Here is a 7,817-nt window from a genome sequence, read left to right as displayed (position 1 = left end):
TTTGTTTTAATTACTTAATTAATTTTTTTCTGAAACAGAGTCTCCCTCTATTACCCAGGCTGGAGTGCAGTGGCGCTATCTTGACTCACTGCAACCTCCACCTTTCAGGTTCAAGAGATTCTCATGCCTCAACCTCCCAAGTAGCTGGAATTACATGTGCATGTCACCAGGACAGACTAATTTTTATATTTTCAATAGATACGGGGTTTCACCATGTTGTTCAGGCTAGTCTCGAACTCCTAACCTCAAGTGATCTGCCTGCCTCGGCCTCCCAAAGTACTAGGATTACAGGCATGAGCCACTGCACCTGGCCAAACTTAGACATATTTTTAAGAGAAAAGAAAAAGTACTGAAAATGGAGTCCCTTCCAAAAAGAAAATCATAAATTAAGGGGAAAATATTTGAATAGTGTAAACCAGTCTAGGTCAAAAAGAAAATTGGGCTGGGGGCAGGTGCTGTAATGTCTCAGGCTGTGCAAACAAATGGATCTCAACCATTAACCAAAACATGAGTGTTCAGTTTATATGAATGATAATAAACACCTGAAGAGGCAGTAACAGATGGCTTAGAAATTGTGGCTTCACCTCAAAGTCTACAGAGTGAAATAAGGTCTAATTTGTTTGGATGTGTTGAAAGACACCATGACCATAAAGGAGTGTTTACATCATTTTTGTGCAGACTGCATTATCACAGTCCTTAGAAATGACAGCAAAAAACACCCTACCTGTCAAAAAAAATCTAGTTTCCAAAAGATCACTAAAGGGATCCTTCAGCTCTTGGTGGTGTCAGCAATGGGCTCAACGTTAGGGATGCCAGAAAATGCCACAGGGTGGGAAAGGAAAAAAAGAGCTAGGGCTAACAAAAACGAGGTCGGGTGGTAGGCAAAGAATTGGGAAGGGCCTTGTAAGCCTTATACTTTAGTCTAAAATGTTTGATGCACTCATCAGCAAAATTTACCCACGTCGTGATGAGTATGAAGCTCTTGGAGAGAGAGTATTAGCCAGCATCCACAAGCACAGTAATCAGTGAGCACTCAGTCTCAGCTCTGAAGAAGGACTGAAGGCACCAGTCAGGAGCAGATTATAGTGAGGCAAGAAACAATAGACTGAAAATGGTAGCAGAGCAGAAGAGAAGAATGCTGATGGTTTGCACTGTAGTGATGCATCCACACAGAACAACAAGGAAACAGGCCATAGTCACAAATGGAACAAAACATCCGCTGATTCTGGGCTTGAGCTTGATATTGACAATGCAACATTTGCCATTGATTCAGAAATGGATGGTGCTAGTGAGATTGAATTAGTATTCAGGCCTCAATCTACATTTATGGAAAAGGATGATAGTGCACAGATAAGATACATAAAGACTTCGGGTAACACTGCTGTTGATCACTTATCCAGCTATCTGACTGTGAGATTAGCTTTAGAAGAACTTTGAAGCCAAGGTGCATAAAACCAGATGAACCACGGCCAGAACAAAACTCAAGTATCAGACACCATGGCCGCTGGCATCACCAGACTATATGGCCAAGAGTTCAAGTCTTGAGTGGTGATCTAGGAATCTGGGGATTCTTTGGGCAACTGGCAGAAAGACAAACAACGGGTCTTGTACTACAATGTACGATTTTCTCCTAGGCAGATTGAAGTGCTGACATCATGGGTATTAGGAGAAAGGGTGGCAGGAGAAAGGAGCTGCCGAGATCACACAGCTCTCTGGCCCTTTACTCTTGCCTATGGCAGCTGGCCATCAGGGGACACATGCAGTTGCCAGGATCATGGGGGCTGGGAGACCATTTTTCAATTTGCTGACATCAATATGTAGGCCGGAGGAATGACACATCCCACACATCTTAAAAAGTCAACTCTAGATGGGATATCTGAGGGTTTTATAGAATTCTAACCAAAATCCTGCTTTCTAGGTTTCTTCACTCTCCTTACTGTAGATAATACATTTGGTAAAGAACAAATCATGAAGCCTTTCAGCTCTTGGCTATAGGAGCATCAGGCTAAATATTAGGGATGCCAGATAAGGCCATCAGGTGGGAAAGGGAAAGAAGAGGGAGGGCCGAAAAAATGAGGTGGGGGAGAAAGGCAAAGAATTGGAAAGGCCTTGTAAGCCTTATACTTCAGTCTAAAAATGATGGGAATCCACTGAAAGGTTATAGGCAGGGGAAATGTAGGACCATTCACTTTTCAAAAAAGTGACATCACTTTGGAATGTTGCATCTGTTGTCATCAGGCTGTAAACTGAAATTGTCTAGCTCGTGTTACATTTATGAATTACAAATTGAATGACTTGAGGCCAATTTTATAAAATTTCCCTTAGCCCTAGAGTGTCATAATAATATGGATAATACAGTCTATTTCTGAAGTGTTAGAGAATGTATCAGTCAGGGTTCTCCAGAGAAACAAAACCAGTAGGACATACATAGACATAAAAGAGGGGATTTATGATGAGAATTGGCTCATGAAATTATGGAAGCTGAGAAGCCCCATGATTGGCAAATCAAGCTGGAGACCCAGGAGAGCCAGGGGTGTCATTCAGTCTGAGTCTGAAGGCCTGAACACCAAAGCAGCTGAGAGTGTGACTCCCAGTTTAAGGCTGAAGGCCTGAGAACACAAAGGGCCAACAGTGCTAAGTCCCAGAGTCCAAAGGCCCAAGAACCTGGAGCTCTGACGTACAAGTGCAGAAGGTGGATGACTCAGCTCTAAAAAAGAGACCTTTCTGTTCTACTTGGGCCCTCAACAGATTGGATGGTACCCATCCCACACTGGTGATGGCAGGTCCTCTTTCCTCAGCCCACCCAGTTGAATGCCAGTCTCTTCCAGAAACACCCTCACAGACACACCCAGAAAGAATGCTTTACCAGCTATCTGGGTGTGCCTTAACCCAGTCAAACTGACATAAAATTAACTACCACAGAGAAGTAAAGGTGTAATTCATATCAAAGGTCTCCTGCATACTTGACATCTGGCTAATATTGACACTTAGCCAATAAATACTAATATTTTCCACAAGACACTTTTTATATGCATGTTAGAATTAGGATTTTGTTATTTGGTATGGGAAAACATTTGTAGTGTTTTCTAAGAAAATATATAATATGCAGAATTCCAGAAAATAGCCCTTTGATGGTAAACAGAGCAATCTGTACTTTATTTCTTAGGATAGATATTTGCCTCTTGAAATAAAAATGGTGTTTCCGATAAGTGGTGAGTTCTCAGAAAGTTTCGTCTTTTCGAAATATAAAAAAAGAAAATCCTCTTATTTATTCTTCAAGCTAGTAAATATAGTGAAGAGACAGTAAAGTGAAGCAGAACTCATTATTCCACTTTCCAATAAGTTTTTCGAAGGCATTCAAATAACACTGAGCCAAAGAGATGCTTTTTCTAGCTCTTCATCTTGTTTTTGAATTTAAAATTTAAAAATTAACACAGAAAGCATGAGCAACAAAAGAAAAAACAGACTGGACTTTATCAAACTTAAAAACTTTGGTGTGTTAAAAGACATTGTCAAGAAAGTGAAACGACAACCTACAGAATGAGAGAAAGTACTTGCAAATCATGTCTAATAAGGGTCTAGAAGCCAGAATACATTTTTTTTAAAACTCTAAAAACAATTTTAAAAAGACAAGCCAATTAAAAAAGGGATAAAGGACTTGAACAGACATTTCTCCAGAGAAGATATACAAACGGCCAAAAAGCACATGGAAGGATGCTCAACACTATTAGTCACTAAGGAAATGCAAATCAAAACCACTGTGTGATAACACTTGATACCCACTAGAAGGGCTACAATTAAAAAAAAAAACCAATAATAGCAAGTCTGGTTAGGATGTGAATGTAAAATGGTGTGGCCCCTTTGGAAAATAGTCTGGCAGTTCCTCAAAAGGTTAAACATTGAGTTAATCTATGATCCAATCACTTCCACTCAAGAGAAATGAGAAAAGCCCACACAGAATCTTGTACATGAATGTTCGTAGTAGCATTATTTGTAATAGCCAAATGTAGAAAATAAATGTCCATCAACCATGAATAGGTGAATGTAATGTTTTTCAACTGTAGAAAGACATGCTGTAGAAAAACATGTAATGTTTTTCAGCTGTAGAAAGACATGCTACTGTGGGGACCCACTCAGCCCCCAGAGTTGATATGAAGATTGTTTTAAACTGAAGGCATTTGAGATTCAACAGATGTAGAAAGCAGCTTTTTTGGAGCTTCCCTTATCCTACTAGAAGCAGAAACTTCTAGGAGTGAGGCTGCCACAAAAATCCCTCTCCAGGGAGTTTTACAGCCCAGAAAAAGATGAAGACCACTTGTACCTACCTAAACATAAGTCATCACAAATTTTCTTATCTTGTATTTGTTCCCCTAAAAATCGATTTGTCTTTCATAAGGAAACCATTGGATCTGCCCATAGAAGCCCCCTTTCCCCTCTCCTCTTCCCCTGTGAAAGGTGCCATATAAACCTCTATCTTTAGCAGTTCAGGAGCCACTTCTTTTGTGTTCTACATATGAATAAACGTTATCTTTTATCTTTTCTCCTGTTAATCTGTCCATTGTCAGCTAAATTAGCAGGCCCCAGCCACTGAACCTAAATTGGTAGGTGAAAAGGTTTTCCTGTCACACCACACTATGAATGAAGCTTGAAAACATTAGCTAAGTCAAAGCAATCAGCCACAGCAGGTCACATGTTGTGTGAATCTATTTATATGAAATATTCAGAACAGACAAATCTTTACAGACAGAAAGCAGATTGGTGGTTGCCAGTGGCTGGGGGAAAGAGGAACGGGGAGTGACTGCCTATGGGCACAGGGTTTATTTAGGAGTAATAAAAATGTTTGGAACTAGATAGAAGTGGTGGTGGCCAAACTTTTTGAATGTACTAAATGTCACTAAATTTTTCATTTTAAAACTGTTTATGTTATGTGAGTTTCACTTCAATTAAAAAAAATTAAAAATTTAACTGGGGCTCCACTTTGATGAACCTTGAATGACAAGATAAAGGCTTTAGATTATATCCTATAAATAACCAGAAACATTTCATAAAATATTTCTTAAAAGCAAACCTAACATTTTAGGATAATTAATTTCTAATGTATGTGTTTATCCGAGATCAAAGCACCCTGTTAGGAAGTGGAGCATTCAATCGACTTGTCTAAATGAAGCTCCCCAATTGCCAAGGCTACGTTTTTTTATTTTTCCCCCACTTAATGAAATTGGCAAACATAGTGACTAGTTCTCTCTGCATTCAGTTGTGTATGATCACAGAGCCCCTTTCAGTCTTTAAACAAGAATCATTTTATGGGTACCTGAGATAGTAACAGGGTTTTGAAAATGCTAATCTATGATGACCTGAAGGTAGCACGAAGAAGTATGTACAATAAATGAGAAGAGTGAGATAAGAGAACAGCAGTGCTAGAGACAGAGAAAGTGAGTCAGAGGCAGCCAGGTGGTGGCCTGTGATGTCAGAAGACTGCTTGGCAGGAAGTGAGGCCTGAAAAGGCATTTGCCCCTTTCACATGAAACAGAGGGATCAAGATCCTGTTTTCTTAAGACTCAGGCAACCTGAGACAACATTTCAGTGAAACTAAAGATGAAGGCAGACTTCTGAAACTCAGACAACAGAAAGCCCTGTATCTGTTAAGTTATACTGGATTTCTAAAATTGCTCTACATTTGTTCAGTTTACGCCTCAAATGATTCACATTTTTGCCCTTGAACAGACAAAGACTGCTACAAAGGAGAGGCAAGGGGAAAGAGAGCAAAGGCCACAGCTTTAAGGTCTCAGCACTTCATGGAAGCCCTGCCTCCAGCCACATGGGGCCACCTGCTGGGAATTGATGAGCTGCAGAGTAGGAAACCTGGTTTTTTTTTTACCTCAAATTCAGGTTTATAAGTCAAAAGCCACATCATGACACCTAATCATTTACTTCTCTATTTTGTTTCTTTTTTTAAATTTTCTTTAAATACGCAATTAATATAAAGCCCCATGGGATCTCAGTGATAAACTCTCATTTTCAAGATAAATGAAATGGCCAATATGGTCTGTAAACTAACAGATCAATAAAAAAACACCCAGTTTAGGACTACAAGGCGACTTCTTTATGACTGAGTAAACCATCTTTAGCAGCTATTAGAGAAGAAACACTGTCATAAATCTATTTCTTACTGCATTCTCATAACACCTCATGTGCACTTCATGCCAGTGAGAGGTGACAGCGTGCTGGCAGTCCTCACAGCCCTCGCTCGCTCTTGGCGCTTCCTCTGCCTGGGCTCCCAATTTGGCGGCACTTGAGGAGCCCTTCAGCCCACGGCTGCACTGTGGGAGCCCCTTTCTGGGCTGGTCAAGGCCAGAGCCAGCTCCCTCAGCTCTCAGGGAGGTGTGGAGGGAGAGGCGAGAGCAGGAACAGGGGCTGCGCGTGGCACTTGCGGGCCAGCTGGAGTTCCAGGTGGGCGTGGGCTTGGCGGCCCCGCACTGGGAGCAGCTGGCCGGCCCTGCCGCCCCCGGGCAATGAGGGGCTTAGCACCCAGGCCAGCAGCTGCGGAGGGTGTACTGGGTCCCCCAGCAGTGCCAGCCCACCAGCGCTGCACTCGATTTCTCGCCGGGCCTTAGCTGCCTTCCCACGGGGCAGGGTTAGGCTCAGGACCTGCAGCCCGCCATGCCTGAGCCTCCGCTCCCCTCCACCTCTGCCGTGACCTCCTGTGCAGCCCAAGCCTCCCCAACAAGTGCTGCCCCCTGCTCCATGGTGCCCAGTCCCATCGACCACCCAATGGCTGAGGAGTGTGGGCGCTCGGTGCCGGACTGGCAGGCAGCTGCACCTGCAGCCCCAGTGTGAGATCCACTGGGTGAAGCCAGCTGGGCTCCTGAGTCTGGTGGGAACTTGGAGAACCTTTATGTCTAGGTCAGGGATTGTAAATACACCAATCGGCACTCTGTATCTAGCTCAAGGTTTGTAAACACACCAGTCAGAGCCCTGTGTCTAGCTCAGGGTTTGTGAATGCACCAATAGACACTCTGTATCTAGCTACTCTGGTGGGGACTTGTAGAACCTTTGTGTCCACACTCTGGATCTAGCTAATCTGGTGGGGATGTGGAGAACCTTTGTGTCTAACTCAGGGATTATAAACGCACCCATCAGCACCCTGTCAAAACAGACCGCTGGGCTCTACCAATCAGCAGGATGTGGGTGGGGCCACATAAGAGAATAAAAGCAGGCTGCCCAGAGCCAGCAGTGGCAACCCGCTGGGGTCCCCTTCCACACTGTGGAAACGTTGTTCTTTCGCTCTTTGCAATAAATCTTGCTACTGCTCACTCTTTGGGTCCACACTGCCTTTATGAGCTGTGACACTCACCGCGAAGGTCTGCAGCTTCACTCATGAAGTCAGCGAGACCACGAACCCACCGGCAGGAATGAACAACTCCAGATGCGCCACCTTAAGAGCTGTAACACTCACCGCGAAGGTCTGCAGCTTCACTCCTGAGCCAGCGAGACCACGAACCCACCAGAAGGAAGAAACTCCGAGCACATCCAAACATCAGAAGAAACAAACCCTGGACACGCTGCCTTTAAGAACTGTAACACTCACCGCGAGGGTCCACGGCTTCATTCTTGAAGTCAGTGAGACCAAGAACCCACCAATTTCAAGACACAGTTGGACACACCAGGACGCCTCACCTGTAGTGAATGTGTTCATCTCCACCATTAGACCATGAGCTCTCTGAAAATAGGAACCTTTTCCTATATTTCTGCAGTACCAGTGGTCAGCACAGCACACAGACACAGAGGAAATGTTCAGTTAATGAATATGAACTCCA

General features: G+C 43.3%; 1 pseudogene; it reads left to right on the top strand.

Moving 5' to 3' along the window:
- The first annotated feature begins 460 nt into the window (after positions 1-460).
- Positions 461-1,545, top strand: LOC100608574 (E3 ubiquitin-protein ligase RING2-like; annotated as a pseudogene).
- The last annotated feature ends 6,272 nt before the right edge of the window (positions 1,546-7,817 follow it).

This window comes from Pan troglodytes, chromosome 7, assembly GCF_028858775.2.
Source record: "Pan troglodytes isolate AG18354 chromosome 7, NHGRI_mPanTro3-v2.0_pri, whole genome shotgun sequence".
NCBI lineage: Eukaryota > Metazoa > Chordata > Mammalia > Primates > Hominidae > Pan > Pan troglodytes.
Note: the sequence above shows the minus strand (reverse complement) of the source record. Positions and strands in the feature narration are given on the sequence as shown.